The 23,041-nt window shown below is 44.5% G+C and overlaps 1 protein-coding gene across 1 annotated transcript in view; it reads left to right on the top strand.

Moving 5' to 3' along the window:
* PCSK6 (proprotein convertase subtilisin/kexin type 6) overlaps positions 1-23,041 on the top strand; it is a gene marked incomplete at its 5' end in the record, with an annotated part of 186,580 nt that overhangs the window by 142,185 nt on the left and 21,354 nt on the right. The window lies entirely within an intron of this gene.

Below are 23,041 nucleotides of genomic sequence, written 5' to 3'. Positions count from 1 at the left end.
TGCACAGACAGGCCCGTCCCACTCCATCCCTCCTGGTGGGTGAGTCCCCACGCACCCACCCAAGGTGCAACCCACCCAAGGTGCACCCAGCAGGCACCTCTCGTGGATGTTTTCCTCTTTAGCCCTGTGGCCAGTGCTTTTCACGCGTCCGGCTTTAGGATATTTGTAGTTGGGTTTTTTACTTTAAAGTGTTGCAATTAGAAGATAAAAATCAAATGAAGTAACAAAGGCTAACAGGTGCCTGGTACCAGGAGCATCTGCTGTGCATGAGGGTCAGGGCTCCTAGGAAGCCCTCCTCCTCAGAGGCTGCCTCACCTGGCCTGAGGCTCCAGGGAGCACTTGACTTCTGAGACCTCACTATGATTGATAGGTGTGGGCACGGTCCTCTATTTTTTTAACCCACCAGAGCTCTTGAAACACAATAGGCACTTAGGATAGATAGTTATTGATCTTTAAGGGTTTTTCCTCTACACTCTGTGCCTGGCTTCAGTATCATTGATTAATCCATTCTTAGCAAATCTACCATTTTATAACACTCCCAGCAAATATCACCGTGAAATTAAGGGATGTGGGGAGCGCCACTGAATGATTATAAAGTTCTCTGCAAGAGTGAGACTAGGGAGAGAAATTCTGAAATAATTAAATACAGATATTTAAACATATTTTTAAACTATAATAACTGTTGATGCCAGAATAGACAGATGAGTCAAGGGGACCAGAATAGATAGTCCACAAATAGAGCCGTGTAGACACACTAAGTGTAACATTTCAATCTGGCGGGGAAAGAATAAAGCGTTGAATAAAAGATATTGACAATTGGCTCACGATTTGGAAAGGAAATCATTATATTGGTAGATTTATACCCATAAAATTAGAAACTTCTGTTTGGCAAAAAATACCGTAACATTAAAATTAGAAAAATATTTATAAAATATTTTGGACAAACTTGAGTCATTCGCAGATGGTCTTTTTCACTTCTCTGTAGCCCAAGGACTGCAAACTTTTCCTGTGAAGGGCTTTCTGGTCTCTGTGCCATTTTAGTGCAAAAACAACCACAGAAAATATGTAAATGAAGAGCCTACTGTATTCTAACAGAGCTTTACAAAAACAGGCTGTGGCTGTAGCCTGTTTACATGTTGCAGTTGAACTGAGTACGTGCTCTGTTACTTGGTGATGAAGAGGCCTGTTTATTTGGGGGTTTTTTGTTGTTTTTTTTTTGTTTGTTTTTTTGCTGTACGTGGGCCTCTCACTGCTGTGGCCTCTCCTGTTGCGGAGCACAGGCTCCGGACGCACAGGCTCAGCGGCCATGGCTCACGGCCCCAGCCACTCCGCGGCATGTGGGATCTTCCCAGACTGGGGCACGAACCCGTGTCCCCTGCATTGGCAGGCGGACTCTCAACCACTGCGCCACCAGGGAAGCCCTATTTGGGTATTTTTTGAGGCATCCCATCCAGGCCCCATTTTCCCACACGTGGAACCATATTATCCCATGTGATGGTAAGGTTTTAACAACTTACCAGTGCTCTGGGGGGAAATTATGTATGTCTGTATATCACATACGTTTATTATAAACTACTGACACAAAGTACGTGTAGAACAAAATTTACAAATAAAAATAAAAGATGCACTCTTCATACTGTAAATTCCATGTAGCCCATCGATACTCAGAGAATGCTTTCATTAATTTTCACCAGGGACTTCCCTGGAAGTCCAGTGGTTAAGACTCTGTGCTTCCACTGCAGGGGGCACGGGTTCAATCCCTGGTCAGGGAACTAAGATCCCACATGCCGTGAGGTGTGGCATGCATGCATCAATCAATCAATAAAATTTTCACCACACTCTCTTATCCATGGCCAACCTATGGATGTAGTTGATGAGCACCTGTCTTTCCGACATAAATATAGGTCTGAACTTCATTCGTCAACAACACAAGCAACTTCTTTGCTGAATTGGATAATAATTTTTGAAAACTGGAATATTTTCATAATTTTTTATGCTACTCCCAGTGTAATGACTATAAACACAATACACTTTTAAGTTTAATCTGTTACTAACATTTTCTCGTCACTTTCAGTCTAGAAAATCAACAATAAATGAAGTCCTTATTTATTGCATTTGTCCATTTCCACGTATATGACCGATTTCAAGCTACCAAGGTGTTGACTCTGAAGATAGAGTTGGGAGGAGACGCACAGGCCACCAGTAGGGAGTATTTCCATCATGTAGACAGAATAGATGTAAATAACCCCCAGAGTATAGGAAATGACAAGATAAAGTAATTAGGAAGTGGTGATTTCTGAATATTTGTTACCTTTGTTCTCAATATAATTTAATTGTAATTTTATGTAGTTTAATTTTTAATAATGGTTCTGTTAAGAACCCGCTCACAACATTCTTGAAAGTGTTAACAGTCAGCTGTATTAAGTGAATGTGAGCTGGCCCAGCACACCCCTGCATATTGGGAATTGTATAGGTAGACGACTTTCTTTCTTTTTTCTTTTTTTAAATTTATTTTATTAAAATATAGTTCATTTACAATGTTGTGTTAATTTCTGCTGTACAGCAAAGTGATTCAGACACCCACTCCTTTCCTCCGTGACCCACTACCCCCTTGGCAACCACAAGTCTGTCCTCTATGTCTGTGAGTCTGTTTCTGTTTCGTAGATAAGTTCATTTGTGTCATATTTTAGATTCCACATATAAGTGAGATCATATGGTATTTGTCTGTCTTTCTGACTTACTCCATTTAGTGTGATAATCTCTAGGTCCATCCATGTTGCTGAAAATGGCATTATTTCATTCTTTTTTATAGCTGAGGAATATTCCATCATATATATGTACCACATCTTCTTTATCCATTCAAGCATCAAGGGACATTTAGGTTGTTTCCATGTCTTGGCTATTGTGAATAGTGCTGCTATGTACATAGTGGTGCATGTATCTTTTCGAATTACAGTTTTGTCTGGGTATATGCCCAGGAGTGGGATTGCTGGGTAATATGGTAGTTCTATTTTTAGTTTTTGAGGAACCTCCATACTGTTTTCCATAGTGGCTGCACCAATTTACATTCCCACTGACAATGTAGGAGGGTTCCTTGTTCTCCACACCCTCTCCAGCATTTGTAGACTTTTTGATTATGGCCATTCTGACTGGTGTGAGGTGGTACCTCACTGTAGTTTTGATTTGCTTTTCTCTAATAATTAGTGATGTTGAGCATCTTTTCATGTGCTTGTTGGCCATCTGTATGTCTTCTTTGGAGAAATGTCTATTTAGGTCTTCTCCCCTTTTTTTTGATTGGGTTATTTGTTTTATTGTTATTGAGTTGTATGAGCTGCTTGTATATTTTGGAAATTAAGCCCTTGTCAGTTACGTCATTTGCAAATATTTTCTCCCAGTCTGTAGGTTTTTGTTTTGTTTATGGTTTCCTTTGCTGTGCAAAAGCCTTGTAAGTTTGATTAGGTCCCATTTGTTTGTTTTTGCTTTCATTTCTAATGCCTTGGGAGACTGGCCTAAGAAAACATTGGTCCAATTTATGTCAGAGAATGTTTTGCCTGTGTTCTCTTCTAGGAGTTTTATGGTGTCATGTCTAATATTTAAGTCTTTAAGCGATTTTGAGTTTATTTTTGTGTATGGTGGGAGGGTGTGTTCTAACTTCATTGATTTGCATGCATCCAGCTTTCCCAACACTCTTTTCCCCATTGTATAATCTTGCCTCCTTTGTCAAAGATTAATTGACTGTAGTTGTGTGGGTTTATTTCTGGGCTCTCTATTCCGTTCTTTTGATCCATATTTCGGTTTTTGTGCCAATACCATGCAGTTTTTATTACTGTAGCTTTGTAGTATTGTCTGAAGTCTGGGAGAGTTGTTCCTCCTGCTTTGTTCTTCTTTCTCAGGATTGCTTTGGCAATTCTGGGTCTTTTATGGTTCCATATAAATTTTAGGATTATTTGTTCTAGTTCTGTGAAAAATGTCATGGATAATTTGGTAGGGATCGCATTAACTCTGTAGATTGCTTTGGATAGTATGGCCATTTTAATATTGCTAATTCTTCCAGTCCAGGAACATGGGACATATTTCCATTTCTTTGAATCATCTTAAATTTCTTTTACTAATGTTTTATAGTTCTCAGCATATAATTCTTTCACCTCCTTGGTCAGGTTTATTCCCAAGTATTTTATTTTTTTGATGCAATTTTAAAAGGGATTTCTTATTTAATGTTCCCTCTCTATTTCATTGTTAGTGTAAAGAAACACAACTGATTTCTGTATGTTAATCTTGTATCCTGCTACCTTGCTGAATTCGTTTATCAGTTTTAGTAGTTTTGTGTGTAGTCTTTAGGGTTTTCTATATATAATATCATGTCATCTGCATATAATGACAATTTTACCTCTTTAGGTAAAGGCCTTTTTTTTTTTTTTTTTTTTTTTTTTGCGGTATGCGGGCCTCTTACTGTTGTGGCCTCTCCCGTTGCGGAGCACAGGCTCTGGATGCGCAGGCTCAGCAGCCATGGTTCTCGGGCCTAGCCTCTCCAAGGCATGTGGGATCTTCTCGGACTGGGGCGCGAACCCGTGTCCCCTGCATCGGCAGGCGGACTCTCAACCACTGCGCCACCAGGGAAGCCCAGGCCTTTTTTTGGGATGAGTATACTTTAAGGTGGATACGTTCAATTGTGACCCAGGCTCAAACCTTACAAAGTGCTCTGCCCCCAACCTCAAAACTCCTTTTTATCCCAATAGCCAGCCCCCCTGAGCAGAGCCTTGGTCCCTCCTCAAGGACCAGACAGCACAATCAGGAGCTCTTATTTCATTGGTTTATTTCTTTCCAAGACCCACTTGGAGGAGAAAGGTCTAATCGCCACTGGTTTAACTGCTTATTTACTAATTCAAACTACTTTTTTTTTTTCTTTACTAAGTCTTGCTAATCAGTAAACAGTCATCATTTGAATTCTCAATATGCTAAAAAGTCATTTTTCCAAGGGGGATAATTAAAACAGTATTTGGTATAAAAAATTCCATACACAGGCAGACACCTTCTTCATCTCAAATCCCATGGTTAGATGATTGCAAACAGAGGTTTATACCGTTATAGCCTTAATATGTAAGGAATCACTAAGAAGTCTCACAGATCACTAAGAAATATGTGAAGCATCCCACTAGAAAAATAGGCAAAGAGCTTGAAAGAGCAATTCATGAAGAAAAATGACAACCAGTAAACAAAAGCTATTTAATCTTTGCAGTAATAGAAGAAAGTACAAATTAAAACAGAGACAGGAAGGTGAATATCAGGATAACAAGCAAACAAGCGGAAGTTCTGGGGATTACAAAACAAAACCGAGAATGTGCCTGGCATTCTGTAGGTAGGGCCACAGCATGATCTGGTATAGAGAGCCTGAATATAGACGTAAAAAGGCCTGGGTCCCGGTTCCAGCTCCACCAACTACTGCCTAGGAGACCTTGTGAGTGATAATAACTCCCTTGTGGGCATGTTTGGGCACCTGATGGGAATGAACATTTCCAGCATGACGTGGCACGGGATGGGTTGTCATGGAAGCTCAGTCCCTTTTCCCCCCCCGCTTCTCACATGTATAGGTTCTAACCGCAGCCTTTGGGAACTGGTCCATTTTCCCTCCGGGAAAGCTCCAGCCCAGAGGGAACAGGTAGAGACCTGCCTCCACACCTTTGAAGAAGATTAAACTGGCTGTGATTCTGGAGAGCCCAGGAATTTGGAAACAACAGAATCCAGGGGTGCTGTGCTGAGGACATGCTGGGTTGCCATCCAGCCAGTTCTTTCAAGTTTGGAGCTCAGCAGGTCCATTTCTATCCTTTCTTCTTCTTAAGCAACATTTTTTCCAAACAAAAGCAAAAATTTGCTCACAGCTTGGTTTTGAAACTGCTGTGAGCAGATAATACACGGCAAACTGCCCTGGCCCTGAGTGGCTCTGTGTGCATGCAGTGAGCCCCGAGGCAGAGCCATGTAAGATGTTCCCACACGTCTTGGCTTTCTTTGGAGCTGGCCCAGAGCACCTGACTCCACCAGCTCCCTTCCGTGGAATCCCATCTTTGGGTTTCTTCTTCCCCCAAACCTGAAAGGTGAAGCCGGGGCAAGATCAAAGAGGTCCAGGCAGCATGTGGTGTGTTTGCCAAAACGTGCGAGTAAAGCTGCAGGGGCCCAGGTGAGTTACGAAGCTGGAACCTGCGCCCCATTCACGCTGACCTGACTGAGAGGAGGCAGAGTCTGTGAGAAGCGGGTGGCGAGAGGGAGACCAGGCTCCACAGAGCCCGGAGTCGGGCGCAGCATTCAGGCCTGGGGACCCTGCGTGGGGTGAGCCCAGAGCAGAGCCTGGCAGGTGTGATCTGAGTTCCTGCCAGGCCACTTTCTGGCCTGGTTCTGGAACCTCTCAGCCCCTCCCTTCCTGCACACGTGTGACGCGAATAATAGTATCAGCATCACAGGCCTGGTGAGGTCCAAATGTAGATTTTATACGAACAGGTACTTGGTGAGGAATTTTGAGGTTTTAGGGTTCTGAGCTGAAACATCTAAAGCACTGACTGATAACTCTCAGTGTTATGCTCTCTCTTCTGTGTCACGTTTTGCATTCCTGCCTTAGCAAGCTGCGATGCTCCCTTGAATGGAAGGGAAGGGACCCAAGAAAGCCCAGGGAAGTCATTCTTTTCGAACTTTACTTGTGGTAGTTCATGCCTTCTGCATTGAATCCTGTGTGTTGATTACACTTTACTCCTTACATCTCACACCGCACCCGCCGTGTGCTCCCCAGGTTGCCTCGGCCCCGCTGCCTTGGGGCCTCGCCTCTCGACCAATGGAGAGGTCTGTCCCCACGTCAGCTCCCTCAGCCTCCACCGAGGTGAAGCCTCAGCTAGGGCACAGCTGCCTTGTTCCCACACAGGTAGGAGCTGCATTGGCCAGAGGGGGCCAATCCAACCCAAGAGGACGTGAGGAGGCTGTAACTTTTCTCTCCACTTCCAAGTGACATGTGAAATCCAGGCTTCCTGGTGTCGACTGAAAAAAAAAAAGCACAACCTAAAAGTTGAGAGTTATGTTTTATTTGGCTGGCAAAGCTGAGGAATTAAGCCCGGAACACCACCTCGCAGGTAGTTCTGAGGGACTGCTCCAAAGAGGCAAGGGGGAAGCCAGGATGTACAGGAGTTTTTGCAACGAAGCAGTCAAAACATCAGAAGACTATTGTCAATTAAAGAAAACCAGGGACTTCCCTGGCAGTCCAGTGGTTAAGACTTCGCCTTCCAATGCAGCGGGTGTAGGTTCGATCCCTGGCCAGGGAGCTAAGATCCCACATGGCTCAAGCCAAAACAACAAAACATAAAACAGAAGCAATATTGTAAAAAATTCAATAAAGACTTTTAAAATAGTCCATATCCAAAAAAAAAATCTTTACAAGAAAACCAGACATCTCAAGTTAAGGAATTTAGTGCTATTCTGTGTATAGAAAGATGCAAGATTCTGGGCTCCCTGAAGTCATTCCTTTGATATGCTCCTCAGCTATCTGGGGCCAGTATCCTGCTTTTCTCCATCCTGAGTCCCCTTAGGGTGCACCGTTGGGGGTGGCTGCAGTGGCCGAGGGTGGCAGTGGGCAGCCCCTTTATCTCCATCTGAGTTTCCTCAGGGCTCACGTCAGGGTGGCTGTAATGTGATGGCTTGATGGCTGCAACATCCTTTGTTCACTGATACGGCAGGTGATATTTTAGTTCACACCAGCATCTAGCCACCTGGAGGGGCAGGTAGCACACCTGGGAGTGCACGGGAGGTTTGCCCAGGGAGAGCCGAGAGAGAGGCCTACGTCCTTCCCACATGCCCCACAAGGCCCATTCGGAAGACCTCCCCTGGCCTAGCAACCTGCTGCTTTGGTGTGAAGTTGCAGCCAGCTTGGTACTTGTTTCCCCCTTCCCGGCCGCCCCTCCTCCACACTCCTGTTGCCCCAGGACTGCACCTCCCCGTGAAGCCTCAGCCCCTGGGCTTTGCTGCAGTGCTTGCTCTCTAGAGAATGTTGCCTAAAGCGTGTGGTCAGTGGCAGACTAAGTGTGCACTTCAGTAATCCCCGTGAACTACTGCGAGGGGTGGGTCATCACGGGCATCCCATTAGAACTGGTTGGGTGTGATTCTGCACTACAGGAAGTGCAGGACGTGGTCTCTCCTCTCTTCCCGGCGCTCAGCCCTTGGAACATGGCTATAATAAGCAGGTGTTGGATGATGGAGTACCCGCAGCCCTGAACCTTGTTTAAATCAAGAGCTCATATAATTTGAATCAACTGTTTTCAGCTATGCCCACTCAGTAACCCGTTTAATAATCAGTTAAAAGAGGTAGAAATTAGTCTCTCCGGTGTGACTGTTCCTTCCCTTTTTTCGTCATAAAACGTTCCATGGTTTCTTGCGTTGACTTTAAAAAATGCAGAACGTGAGACCTGCGAGTTAAGTTGTATTGGGGGCAAAATGAGGACTGCAGCCCAGGAGACAGTGTTTCCGATAACTCTGAGAAACTGCTCTGACGGGGCAAGGGGGGAGCCAGGATATATAGGAATTTTGCAACAAAGAGCAGGTAATTGGGAAAGTCAAAAAATTATTGTTAAATAAAGAAAGCCAGTATCTCAAGTTAAGGAATTCAGTGCTTTTCTATGTATGGGAAGATGCAAGAGTCTGGGCTCACTGAAATCATTCCTTTGATGTGCACCTCAGCTCTCTGGGGCCAGTATCCTGTATTTTCATATCCTGAGTTTCCTTAGGGCTCACTGCAGGGAGTGGCTGCAGTCTGATGGCTGCTAGATGGCAAGTATTCTTTTCAGCCCTGCGTTTCCTCAGGGCTCACTGACTCACGTTGGAGGGCTGCAGTCATTGATGACTATGACATCCTGTGTTTATTGATATGGCAGGAAATATTCCATTTATAAATATACCATTTATCCCTTGATTTCTGTTCAGTAGCTCTTTCATACACTGCCTCCTCCTGAGAGCATAGCTGTTCTCATTTTCTTGCTGGTGTTATTGACCATGGTTGAATTGACATCTGCTTTGAGCTAGACTTCACTTCCAAAAGAAGAATGGAGATTTTGCAATCTGTGTTTGATGGCTCAATTTATCTCGTACTGGCAGCTTAGATTTCAAGCATGTGCCTTCTGTGCTGGCTTCCAAGTTTGTCACTAAGCTCTCATTTCTGGAAAGTGTGATTATGGAGAATCGCTCCCGCTTCCTGGAAAGAACTGAGGACTCCGGGAGGTTTCCAGGCACCAAACACACGGTTGTCCAAAAGTTCCATTTTTTACCCCATTTGCTTCGAAAGGACTCAGTTTCAGTTGGTCTCGTTGCCTCCCTTCTGGTCTTTCAGGGGACTGTTATAGTGGTGCTGTTGCCCGAAGTCTCCTAGTTCAGGAGAAAAGGAAGCATGATACCCTGCTTGTTCAGGTGCACGTACGTGAGTCATGGCTTTGTTCATCACCCTATGTCTCGCCTGGTCGTGGATGTAACAAAGAGATGAGTTTCTTCTTTAATATTTCATTTTTGCAAATAAAATACAAAATGTTGATGAAGGTGAAAAATAAAATGTATGGGAAGCGGAAGAACTCTCTTGAAACCCCTTCCTCAGGTTCTTCACTGTTGCATCAGGTACAAAGGTGCACCTGCACTGGTCAGCATTCTGGCAGCCAGATCCCCCCCACCCCCTGCGCCAAGAATATGTAAGTGCATTTAATGTTTGAACATTTGACTTCGTTATTTTCAGAAGCACATCATGTTCAATATGTCTATCTTTCCACTTGGTGTTTTTTCATCTTGATGTTTTACTGCGTTCTAACCGTGCTGCGTATATAACTTTGTATTTCTTTCTGTTACTTGCATATCAAGCGCTTTTTCATGTCATTTTATATCCTTTGTGAGCAGCATTTTATGTATTTTTATAATACTTCACCAAGTAGAAATACCATCATTTATTTAGGCATCCCTCTATCGTTGGGACGCATAGATTGTTTTCTGGGGGTTTTGCTATTATAAACAGACAACTTAGCGCAGAAAGCTTTCTCCTAAATTTAAAATTATTTCCTTGGGATCGTTCACCGGAAGTAAAATTACTAGGACAAATAAGCGGTGGAAACCACAAATATACCTACGCTGGATACATTTTACTAATTTGCTTTTCAAAATGGTTGAACCAACATACAACTTCATCAGGCACAAGTAGGCACTCATTTGCCAGCTCTCGAGGAGATAAATGATATCTTTCCTTAATTTGTGTTGTGATAATTACTAGGGAGGGTGAACACTTTTCTAGGTGTTTGTGTACAAAGTGTGTGTGTGTGCTTTTAATTGCCCTTTCTCCTTTTTTCCAGAGGATAGTCAGTATTGTTATTAAGCTAATAGGTACTCCATGTAAAATACAAATGTAATAACCCTTTCTGGGTCATAGCTCCTATAAATATTTTTTCTGGTCTGTTATTTGACTTATATATATATTTAAGACAATCTTAAATTTCTTCTCCAGAGTTTTGATAATTCTTTTTTTTATTCCCAGTTTGCTTGTGATTTAATTTTTTTCAGAATCTGTTTGATTTGGGTTTTTTTTTTTAGTATAAGGTAAATATTTTTCATAAATTGCTAACAAATTACCCCAAAACAAAGACAAAATCGAAATGTTAAGAGATGTTGTGGGCTTCTGCATCTGGCAACAGAAAGACCAAGAATAGGACAACTAGCAAAACAACTAAAATATACAAAACAAGTTGTGAAAATAAGTCCAGCCGTATTGATAGTTTGAATAAAGGTAAATAGATTGCTTCATTTAGAAGACAAAGATTGTCAGATTAGAGTTTTTACATGTGTTTGCTGTTGTGCCGGGGCGGGCGTATTTGATTTACCTACCAGACCCCTGTCCACTCCTGTCTGCCCCACTCTGCCTGAGGCTGGTCTATCCACAGACTCTCTGCCTGTGGCTGGTGGTGGAGTTCAGCCAGGGGGAAACTCCAGCAGGAGAATGGAAGGAGGAAGGAGATGTTTCTTTCAGAGTTATTTATCCCTCCAGCATCCCTCGGGGTCACAGCCCCACCCTCCCCTTGCCGGTAGACTATTGTACACTTAAGGGCTAAACACCCCTTCTGTTTCTAGCCCCGGGGAACTCCATCATCCCTTGTGGCTCTGTTTTGCTCTGCTGACACCTCTGTAAATAGTCTCTTTATTAAAGCCTTATTGGATTATCCTAGTTTAATTATGCTGTATTCTTCCTGCTAGGACAGACTGATGGAACTATATGTAAGAACAATATCTAAAATATAAGAAAACTACAAAGTTAAAAATAATGTGGATGGGAAAAGATAGACCAAGCAAATGCTAACCAAAGAAAGCTGATGTAGTTACGTTAACATCAGACAAACAGAAATGTTACGGTGAAAAGCAATCCCAAAGCTGAAGAGGGTCACGGCGCGTTGATAAAAGATTTGGTTCAGGGGGCTTCCCTGGTGGCGCAGTGGTTGAGAGTCAGCCTGCGGATGCAGGGGACACGGGTTCGTGCCCCGGTCCGGGAAGATCCCACATGCCGCAGAGCGGCTGGGCCCGTGAGCCATGGCCGCTGGGCCTGCGCATCCGGGGCCTGTGCTCCGCAACGGGAGAGGCCACAGCAGTGAGAGGCCCGCGTACCACAAAAAAAAAAGATTTGGTTCAATTCTAACGTGGCCTTGAAATATATAATGCAAAAATTTGTTAAAGCTCCAAAGAGAAAAAGACAGACTCACACACAAGGTGGGAGATTTAGCATACCTCAAATATATTTGATAGACAAAATAGCAAAAATCCGTAGGAAGAGAAGATTTGAACTTCACAGTTGACAGTTTAGGTCTAACCAATGGACCTACACCCAACAACCAAAGAATACACTCGCCTTTCAATCACCGGTGGATTATTCTTGAAAATTGGCCACGTATTATACCATTTGGCAAACTTCAGAGTATTTCCAAGGATTGGTAGTATATAAGCCCTGTCCTCTGAGATTACAGGTGAGAAATCAAAATTTAAAAGATAACTAGAAAAAGCCCATACATTTGATAGTTGAAAAACACTTCTAAACAACTCATGTGTCAAAGGAAAATAATCATAATTTAATAGGGAGGGACTTCCCTGGTGGCGCAGTGGTTAAGAATCCACCTGCCAATGCAGGGGACACAGGTTCGAGCCCTGGTCTGGGAAGATCCCACATGCTGCAGAGTGACTAAGCCCACGTGCCACAGCTACTGAGCCTGCACTCTAGAGCCTGTGATCCACAACTACTGAGCCCGTGTGCCACAACTACTGAAGCCCATGCGCCTAGAGCCTGTGCTCCGCAACAAGAGAAGCCACCACAATGAGAAGCCCGCGCACCGCAATGAAGAGTATCCCCCGCCTGCTGAAACTACAGAAAGCCCGTGTGCAGCAACAAACACCCAATGCAGCCAAAACTAAATAAAATAAATAAATTTATTTTACAAAAAGGACAATAATAATAATTTAATAGGGAATCTTTGGAACTGGATGATAATAAAAATACTGCATATCCAAACAGGTAATGCAGGTGAAGTAGAGATGAGAGAGGAATGTACGTACCCAATTGCATGTGTTAGAAAATAAGAAAGGCTAAAGATTGATGGTAGGTGCTTTGTGTCCACCTAGAGGGGTGGGATAGGGAGGGTGGGAGGGAGACGCAAGAGGGAGGAGTTATGGAGATGTATGTATATGTATAGCTGATTCACTTTGTTTTACAGCAGAAACTAACAGGATATTGTAAAGCAATTATACTCCAATAAAGATGTTAAAAAAAAAGATTAGTGGTAGAAAATGACCAGCAACATAAACTCAAAGAAAGCAGAAAAAAGGAATTTTTAAACTAGCAGAAATCAATGAAATAGAAAACAAACGTACGTAGAAAGAATTGACAAAAGCCCTAAGTTGGTCCTTTGAAGACACTAATAAAATTGATAAACCTCTGGGAAGACTGGTCAAGGAAAAAACTTGGACAACACAGGTTGACCCTTGGACAACACAGGTTTGAACTGCACAGGCCCACTTAGATGCAGGTTTTTTTTTTTTTTTTTTTTTTTCAGTAAATAAGAACTACAGTCCAACACAGTCTGTGGTTGGTTGAATCTGCAGATGCAGGGCTGGCTGTAAAGTTATAGATGGGGGTTGGCACCCCAGACCCCTGTGTTGTTCAAGGGTCATCTGTATAGAATTTCACGAATGAAAATGTAGAATGTTATTATAGATCCTATATACATCAAAGTTATTATAAGAAGATATTATAAACAACTTTGTGACCGAAATGTTAAGTGAAATGACCAAAAATAATGTAACAGCAAAATTGACACAAGAAGAAACAAAAATTAAAATTGTGTTATTAAAGAAATTGATTCTATAATTTAAAAGAAAACTCAGGGCTGGATAGATGCACCGGCAGATTCTACTAAACATTTAAATGGAAGAAATGTAATGTCAATATTCCACAGACTCTTCCAGACAGTAGAAAAAGAGGGAAAAAGAGTCCCCAGTTAGTTTGATGAAGGCTGAGTATCCTTGATACCAACTCCCAACAGCCCACTATGAGAATGGAGACTTTTCAGCCAGTGTCACTTGGGAACGTAAATAGGAAAATCCCAAGTTCAATATTAACAAATTAAATCCAAGAGTATTTTTTAAAAGTTCCTCTTTTCCTGTCTTTTCTGGATTAAATATTTTTGAATATTCCATCTTATTTCCTTTAGGATTTTTAGCCTATCTTGTGATTGTCGCTGTAGACTTGAGTTAATAGTCCTCCCCACCTTCTGCTGTAGTTGTGTGCTATATGTAACTTCTGTACACATTACAGACTCCATCTTGCAGGGATATTTTTGCTTTAAAGACAGTCATTGTCTTTTAAAGAAATTAAGAGAGAGAAAAAAAGCTACTCTTTTATATTTACCTACATGATCACCATTTCTGGTACTCTGTTCTTTCCTGTAGATCCAGATTCTCATCTGTGACCATTTTCCTTCTATCTGAAGAACTTCCTTCACCATTTCTTACCATGCTGGTCTGCTGGCCATGAATTTGCTCTGCTTGGATTTATTCCAAAATAAACCCATCTTCAGTTTGTTTTTAAAAATAGGTTTATTTCTTGACACACTGATTTTGACTCTGCTTAGAGGAAGTCATCGTGATAGTGCTGTGACTCCACCCATTTTTTAAAATTAATTAATATATTTTTGGCTGTGTTGGGTCTTTGTTGCTGTGTGTGGGCTTTCTTAAGTTGTGGTGAGCAGGGGCTACTCTTTGTTGTGGTGCGCAGGCTTCTCATTGTGGTGGCTTCTCTTGTTGCAGAGCACAGGCTCTAGGCGCACGGGCTTCAGTAGTTGGGGCATGCGGGCTCAGTATTTGTGGATCACGGGCTCTAGAGCGCAGGCTCAGTAGTTGTGGTGCACGGGCTTAGTTGCTCCGCGGCATGTGGGATCTTCCCAGACCAGGGCTCAAACCCGTGTCCCCTGCATTGGCGGGTGGATTCTTAACCACTGTGCCACCAGAGAAGCCCTCCACCCATTTTTGAATGGCTTTTTTCTCTAGATATAGAATTCTAGGTTGGCAGTATTTTTTATTTGTTTATTTATTTTTGGCTGCATTGGGTCTTTGTTGCTGCATGCGGGCTTTCTCTAGTTGTGGCAGGCGGGGGCTACTCTTCGTCATGGTGCATAGGTTTCTCATTGCGGTGGCTTCTCTTGTTGCAGAGCACGGGCTCTAGGTGTGCGGGCTTCAGTAGTTGTGGCTCGTGGGCTCTAGAGCGCAGGCTCAGTAGTTGTGGCGCACGGGCTTAGTTTGCTCCACGGCATGTGGGATCTTCCCGGACCAGGGCTCAAACCCGTGTCCCCTGCATTGGCAGGCAGATTCTTAACCACTGCACCACCAGAGAAGCCCTATTATTTTTTTTTTTTTTTTCATTTCAGCACTTTAAAGATATTACCTTTTCTTTTTATCTCCATTGTTTCTGGTGGGAAGTGCTTGCATTTACTATGAAAACAAACGTTGTTTACATCTAAGCTATCTGGCCTGCAAGGATAACATTTCCTTTCTCATTTTGTTCAGGCTAGCAAGTTTGCCAAATACAAAATCAATAAACCAAAAGTGCGTTTTCACATTTCAGCATGCAGAGCTTCTAATCATTCTAAGTGCCTCACTGCTAAATATAGAAGGACCTCCACACATTCGAGAAGATTATGCAACATTAGAACAGACACAAACCCTGAAGAGAATAAACTTGGAGGTAAGAGGGAATTCAGGCAGGAAAAGCACAACAACACAGCAAAACTTCAAAAAAACTATAGTTGGTGTTCCAAGGTAGAAAACCAAGTAGGGAAAAGGCCAGTTCTTCCCTCCTGTGTTTCTCTCCTGTGTGTCTCCTTTATTGTTAACACAGAACTCTTCACTTCTGGTACTTCTAGTCACCAAATGTGTGGGGTTTTCCCCCCACAGCAAACAGTTCTCTGCAGCACCATCTGGGTGTCCTCCGATACACCCCCATTCTGGCACCACCTACCCGGGGACAGAGTCAGGCCCCACAGACTAAGGGCTCAGTCCTACAAGACTGTCCCCCGCACACATACGCACACTTCGGACACCAGTTGTAAGCCTGGGTTATCACCTGTGCTTTTGACCGACTGCCCTGTAGATCTAAAGACCCCCTCCTTGGGTTCAGTTAATTTGCTAGAGCTGCTCACAAAACTCAAGGAAACACTTGCTTACGTTTACCAGTTTATTAAAGGCTGTGATAAAATGGTACAGATGAACAACCAGAGGAAGAGATACACAGGGTCTGTGAGGGTCCCTAGTGCAGGAGCCTCTGTCCTTGTGGAGTTGGGCTGCATCACCCTCCTGGGTGGATGTCTTCACCCACTAGCAGCTCCCTGAACCCCGTGCTATTGGGAATTGACAAGGGTTTTAGGAGCCCTGTGCCAGGAACCGGGGGTCGAGACCAATATATAATTTCTATTATCTCATAGGTATCCTCAGGGATGATAAAGTATTTCAGTGCTGAAATAAGAACAGGATGCTGCATTTTAAAAAGGAACATTGGGAGGACCAGATAAATGACTTGAAATTTTAAAATATGAGGCAAAAATTAGAAAGGCAAGAGATAGGTTGGAGGAGGAAACCTCCCAGAAAATGAAGAGGGAGTGGGGTGGGCATGTGGAAGATAGTGTAAGAGAAAGGATTCTCGATGTCCTGGGTAAGGAGGCATTGGATGATGGCTAGAATTCAGGAGCTTGGACAGAGCACGTGAGCATTTACCCTAGAAGGGCCCCCTCGGAGCCTGACAAGAGGATGAGTCTCGAGCGCGGAAAGGTGGAGAGGGCGGCAGGAATGACCGCTGTCCCGTTATAGCCCGTGTAGCAGACTTTGTCTTTTCAAACCGTTAATTTATTACTTTGAACTAACTGAAAAATGTTGAAAGATGGTATTTTAGTGTTCTCTATCTCACCCTGTAGGTGCCATTAAGAAAAGTGCAGTTTTGTGTGTTGCCAAACTGTACAAGTAATTGTTCTTTACCTGATATGTGTGTTTCCACACTTCACCCAAAGAAACACTGGTGCTTGGGATTCTGAGATACTCCTTCTGGCACTGAAAATACCATTTTGAAGGGTTTTTATGGCTACAAGATCATAGGGAAGATTCTCCCATCTGCCCGGCTTTACTTCTGGCTCTGGAGGTGTGCACGCATGTGTGTATGTGTGCATGTCCATAGGGGACACATACATGTGTGCACTCTTCCTTCTTTTCTAGGCCATTTCCTAAATTCTATCTTCCTACCTCTTGCTTGCCATAATGTGGACTTAAAGCACATTTATAACTATGTTAAATTCATTGAGTAAAGGTTGATATTTCTGTGAGTGTATAATAGTTCATATAACGGCTTTATTGAAATATAATTCACACAGCATAAAATTCACCCTTTTAAAGCATCCTTGTATACTTTTATAAACTGAAGGAGAGCCTTTTTTATCCCTTTACCCGAACCTCTGCATTAAACTTTGTAAACAGGTTACCTGGACCTCAGAAGGAAAAGGCTTCCCCTGGAGTGTTATTTAGACTGAAACATATTTCTTGATTATAGGCTTCTCTTTCTTTACTGTGTTTCAACTAAAGAATTTCTCCCTGCATGTTATAAATGTTGGGGGAGGGGAGAATTAATAAATTCTTTATAGTTAATAGCTTCTCTTATGGCCAAAGAAAACCCAGGAATTCAAAAGTATTAGCTCAGAGTCCTTAATCTAACAAAACCTTTCCCCTGCTCCTAGCTGGTTTGTCTCCAATTGTAAATTCCCCTCTCAAGGATTTTTAATGCTTAATTCAAAATGCTGGAAGAGAAAAGCTTCATTAGTGTTGGTACTTTCTTATTGGCAAATTCAACCTCAGTCTTCCCTTAATTCTCGTTCTTTCTTTGAATAGGAATAATCCCGTTTGTTCATTACAAATTCAGTTCATTGAGGGGGAAATGCACTGAAGATGGTGAATGATGATAAAGCCATTTATCGGCAGCCTCTGGGGCATTAGCTAGGATTATCCTCTGCCTCTCACAAGCAGTGCTGGCCCTGAGTGTTTAAGCAGGTGGATTTGCCGTTCTTTCTTCTAGGGGCTCAGGAATCTGATGGAGAGAAAGCCAGGAAATTTGGATTTGGGCATCTTTTCAGACCTCTTCCAGGAAACTAAGGAATGAATGGTACTAGTTGGGTTTTGTAAGGGTAAGCTTGAACAGGCATGCTGACATCTTGACTAGTAACCAATACACTCTTGTTAAATGCTTTGTCCAAAGCAGACCAACATTCCAAAGTCCTCCCACCTCTGGATGGTAGTTCTGTGGAGTGTGGACTGGATCTCTGGTCTGGTATAGCCCTGGATCGTTCTTCTTCTGCTTCTTTCTTGGTTCTTCCCTCCAGGTGTCTCACCTCCTCAAAACGAGCGCAGGCTCTAGGCATGGTGAGCGTGGTGGGACCTGGTCCTCGCGTGGGCTGGACCCTTGGGGTCATGGATAAGTGTTGACTCAGCGAGAGGAGAGGACCACCCTAAAGCCTAGAGCCCAGAGATGCATGTTCCTTTGCGTCTCTGCCTTACTCTGTGATGCCAAGTCACTGGTGTCTGATCCTTCTGACTCGCCCCAGGTGGGACAGCGGGTTGGAGGTGGGCTGTATACCACGTGGGCTTCTTCCCAGGTGCGCTGTGGTCTCTCACCTGGCAGTTTCTGAATCAAGCCTCATGAGATGCCAGACTCCATGAAGGGGTTCCTGGGCCCCTTACCATTATGTGTCAAGAGCCTTCACAGTGTTGTATTCTCTCCGGGGGATCTACCTGGGGAGAGCAGTTCAGACGCAGCAAGTGGTATATCCTGCAGATTCATGTGTGAAAGCGAAAATGAAAAGGAAACTGAAACACATGTTCTGTTATAACCTATTATGAGAGATTGGTTAAGAAAACGCTTATGTTCATACAGTGAAATAGTTTGCTGATATTTTAAGATATCAGTATATTAATTTAGCAAACATCTATTGAGCACACATCCCAGAAACCTGCCACACGCTGAGGCCGGTATGCCACGTAAGAAAGGCACATTCCTGCCCACGTGACACCTCTGGTCTGATGAAGGGGAGAAGACAATAAACGGGCGCATAAATGATTTCTGGGTGTGATTAACATGATGCTGAGTTAGAGAAGAAAGAGACATTGCTGCTCTGCGTGATTTCAACTATGTGAAGAACAAACACGCATAGAAAACAGCCAAGAGGAGAATATGCCAGACAAGTTAGAGGTGATTTTTATTTTCTTATTTGTTTCAGTATTTAATAATCATCCCTCTTTTATAACTAGGAAAAAATAACTTAAAAAGAGAATTGCAGGGCTTCCCTGGTGGCGCAGTGGTTGAGAGTCCACCTGCCGATGCAGGGGACATGGGTTCGTGCCCCGGTCCGGGAAGATCCCACATGCTGCGGAGTGGCAGCATGTTCATAGAGAGGCCACAACAGTGAGAGGCCCGCATACCGCAAAAAAAAAAAAAAAAGAGAGAGAGAATTGCACTTCAAATTATGCCATATACTGGAATACTTGTTTTCATGTCTTATGAAGGCAAAAAAAACAGAGACTCCCTTGGTAGAAGTAAAAAGAGCCTGTTCACCTTTAAGTACAAAAAAAAAGGAGGAAAATGTCTCTAGAGTCACCACTATCTAAACCTTACCCTCAGGTCAGGTTGTCTGCACAGAACCTTTTAGGACAGGGGAGGCCTCCCTCCGTCCTCCTGCCGTCTCCCTGCCGCTCTTTCTTCTGTGCTCCTAACTCACCAGCACGGCACCTGGGCCCTCAGAGGCTCTAGTGAATATCTCTTGCAGATGGAGAGAAGGAACAGAAATTTAAACCGAGTATGAGCAACCATCTTCTTGGTCCACTTGTGAATCTTTGGTACAAACGTGGCAGAAGTGCACTTTTTTTTTTTTTTTTTTTTTTTTTTTGCGGTACGCGGGCCTCTCACTGTTGTAGCCTCTCCCGTTGCGGAGCACAGGCTCCGGACGCGCAGGCTCAGCGGCCACGGCTCACGGGCCTAGCCGCTCCGTGGCATGTGGGATCTTCCCGGACCGGGGCACGAACCCGTGTCCCCTGCATCGGCAGGCGGACTCTCAACCACTGCGCCACCAGGGAAGCCCCAAAAGTGCACTTTTAATGCATCTTCGAAGTTTCATCACTTGTCCCCGGCAAATATTTCTGGCAAATTTCTGAATTTATAAATTGCTTCCAATTTTATCAAATCAGAAAGGTGTCAAGCTCTTAATCATCTGAAAAGAAGCTCAGCTTCTTGTGTCAATAAGAGAAATGCAAAGTGAACTTCTCTGAATTGTGAGATTGTCCATCCAAAGCTGTGAGGAAGCAGGTATGTTGGTATATTCCTGGCAGGGGTGTGATACGACCAGACCCCATGGAGGGCAGTTTGGCAATGTCTGTCAAAATGACAAATTCACATCCTTTTTGATCCCTGCCCCTCCCCCGCACCATTCTACTTTTACAAATGTAGGCTACAGATACACTTACACACATGTGAAATGATATGCTCCTTAGATTTTATTTAACAAACTCTGTGCAACAGCTCCCATATGACAGTCACTGTTCTAAATCTCTTGCCATCGTTAAAGTCATTTAATCCCCCAAGCTGCTCTATGAGGTAGATATTATTATTATTATCCCCACTTTACAGATGAGGAAACTGAAGAACAGAGAGATTAAGTACTTTGCCCAAGGCCACACAGCTAGTAGGTGGCAGAGCCAGGATTCAAACCCAGACTGTGCAGCTCCAGGGTCCTTGCTCTGCCAACCTCAACAGGTACCTCCTCGTGTGACCACAGTTATGGCACTGTTTGTAATTGCAAACATTTGGAAACAATTTACGTGCCTGTCAAGAGGGGATTGTTAAGTAAGTGATGCGATACCTCTCTGATGCAGTGATGGAAAGATGACCAAGATGCATTTTAATGGAAAAAGCAAAGTGCAGAAGGTGCTCCCAGGTGTGTTGGTAAAGGGGACAGGGCAGAGTATGTGCTTGTATTTGCTTGGATAAGAATAAAATACCACCGGAAGGGTGCTCAAGAAACAGGGAACCGGTTGCCATGGAGAGAGATGGTGGAGAGAGATGGGGAAGCAGCTGGAGGGGGACTTCCACTGTGTTCCCTTTTATACTTGTAGATTTTGAGCCATTCACATTTGTTGATTATTTGGAAATGTAAATCAAAAGCCCTGAGTACCACAGCTTTTTCATGTTTTTTTTTTCCTTGACCATATAACCAATTTGTTTCTAGATTTTTAAATTAAACTCAATTTTTAAAATTCGTGTGTGTGAAAGGTAATATAATATATGCCATGGTTTGCTTGTTTTTTTAATCAAACAATCCAGAAGAGAAAACAATAAAAATGAAGTCTCTCTTCCATTCCTGAACCCCAGCCTCCCGTCCTGGGCCCCTCCTGCAAGACAGCTCCTACTGCTGGTTTCTTGGAATTTTTTTTTTCTTTTCAGCTTTATTGGGATATAATTGACATGTAGCACTGATACGTGTAAGGCATACAGCATAATGACTTACACATATTGGGAAATGATTGCCCCAATAAGTTTCGTTAATATCCATCATCTCTTATAGACACACACAAAGAAAGAGGAAAAAAACTAGGTTTTTTCCTTGTGATGAGAACTCGTAGGATCTGCTCCCTGGTTTCTTGGAATTCATTCTGCTCTCCGCCCTCACCCAGGGCGTGTGCCGATCCCGAGCTTGGATCAGCCCCTCTTCTCTTGTTTGTCCTACCAAAACTCTATCCGAAAATAAGAATCTAATTTTAGTGATGAGGCCTTTGGTGGGTGTTTTTGGAGACATCATATAGGACTGAAATAAATCCCGATTCAAATTATAGCTCACAGAGCCCTTGTTCCCTGCCCTGTAGTTATTATGCTCCCCCTTAATGACAGTTCATCACTCAGCAGTTCAAATGTCCAGAGCCTTTGTGGTTTTGAAATGTACCTTTAATTTGATCCCCGGGAGTTGAGAACGGATGATCGTTCATAGACAGGCCCTGTGTTTGCTGCACCTGCACCCGTGTGAAGTATCAATACTTCTCCTGTAAGTGTCGCTCACTGCGTTAGGGAAATGGCCACGGAAAGAGGCCGGCCCTTTGGAGACCCATGTCCTGGGAGACAGCTCAGGACGGTTCTTTTTTTTTTTTTTTGCGGTACGCGGGCCTCTCACTGTTGTGGCCTCTCCTGTTGCGGAGCACAGGCTCCGGACGCGCAGGCTCAGCGGCCATGGCTCACGGGCCCAGCCGCTCCGTGGCATGTGGGATCTTCCAGGACCGGGGCACGAACCCGTGTCCCCTGCATCGGCAGGCAGACTCTCAACCACTGCGCCACCAGGGAAGCCCCAGGACGGTTCTTTTAAGTCGAAGGACCCACATCCTTCAATCCTGGCCAGGCCAGGAGAGGCCCAAGCAGTGCAGGGCCTGACCTGGGGGCTTCGGATGCTGCAGGCTTTCAGGACCTGGGGCCTTAGTTGGCCAGGATGATGGTTAAAAAGAAACGGTGCTGCTCTGTGCCCCGCCGTGGGACAGAATCGATTCGTGTTGGGTTGATCCATTTCTCAATAAACCCTGAGGGGCTGGGGCAGCCGGAGCCCATTAGCACAAGCCGTATGTCCTCCGGCAGGTCACACTGGCCTTCGGCCCCTCGCCTGAGTGACAGTGACAGCAGTGACCTCCCCGACATGGTCACACAGTCCCAAACGCTGGGCACACCGTGGTGAGAAGGGAAGCTGGCCCATGGCCCATGGTCACGTCCAACCCGGCCCTTGTGTGCTTTATTGCATCAGGGATCCCGCCTGGACGTTGCAGGCCAGGTCTCCCCTTCTATTCTCACGTGAGGATACTGAGCAGCATGGGCCTCGCTCCCTGGTGGAGGCGGCGGTTAAGGGGGGGGCGCCTGCTGGCCCCGCCCCATCCCTGTGCACAGCCGGCTGCTCTCCCATGAGCCTCTGTCCTCCCCCCACACCCAGACCAGCGTGGGTGCCAGGCATCCTCCCGTTTCTGAGGAGGTCCTCCCCACACCCAGCCTCGGTGGACATTTGGGTTTGTGCCACCCGCCAAACTTGCCCACCTGCCCTGGACTAACTGGGATGGAAGGAGCCCAAGACGCAGGATGGAGCATCCAAAAAGCAGGACTCCTCAGCGTAACCCAGTTACCACATTTGGGGACAATGGGACAAGGCTGAGTGCCAGGCCCTGCCCCAGATCCACCCACTGGATGTTCCAAGATGGGGAGGGGGCTGCTGCCCATCATGGGGGTGTGGGCCAGTGTGGGGAGGCTGTGCCGAGACCCAGGGGCAGAGACTGTGGCCTGGGCAGGAGTTGGGTTCCTGGTCCCCAGATGACGAGGAGGAGAAGATGCTGGGCTCAGAGCCCTGCTGTCGGGGGGAGAGCTCGGGAGCCTGAGCTCGGCAGGGCCAGGCACTTCCGTGGGTGACAG

This window comes from Monodon monoceros, unplaced genomic scaffold, assembly GCF_005190385.1.
Source record: "Monodon monoceros isolate NGI ecotype Baffin Bay Population unplaced genomic scaffold, NGI_Narwhal_1 Super_Scaffold_21, whole genome shotgun sequence".
NCBI lineage: Eukaryota > Metazoa > Chordata > Mammalia > Artiodactyla > Monodontidae > Monodon > Monodon monoceros.
This window is presented reverse-complemented; position numbering and strand designations above follow the sequence as displayed.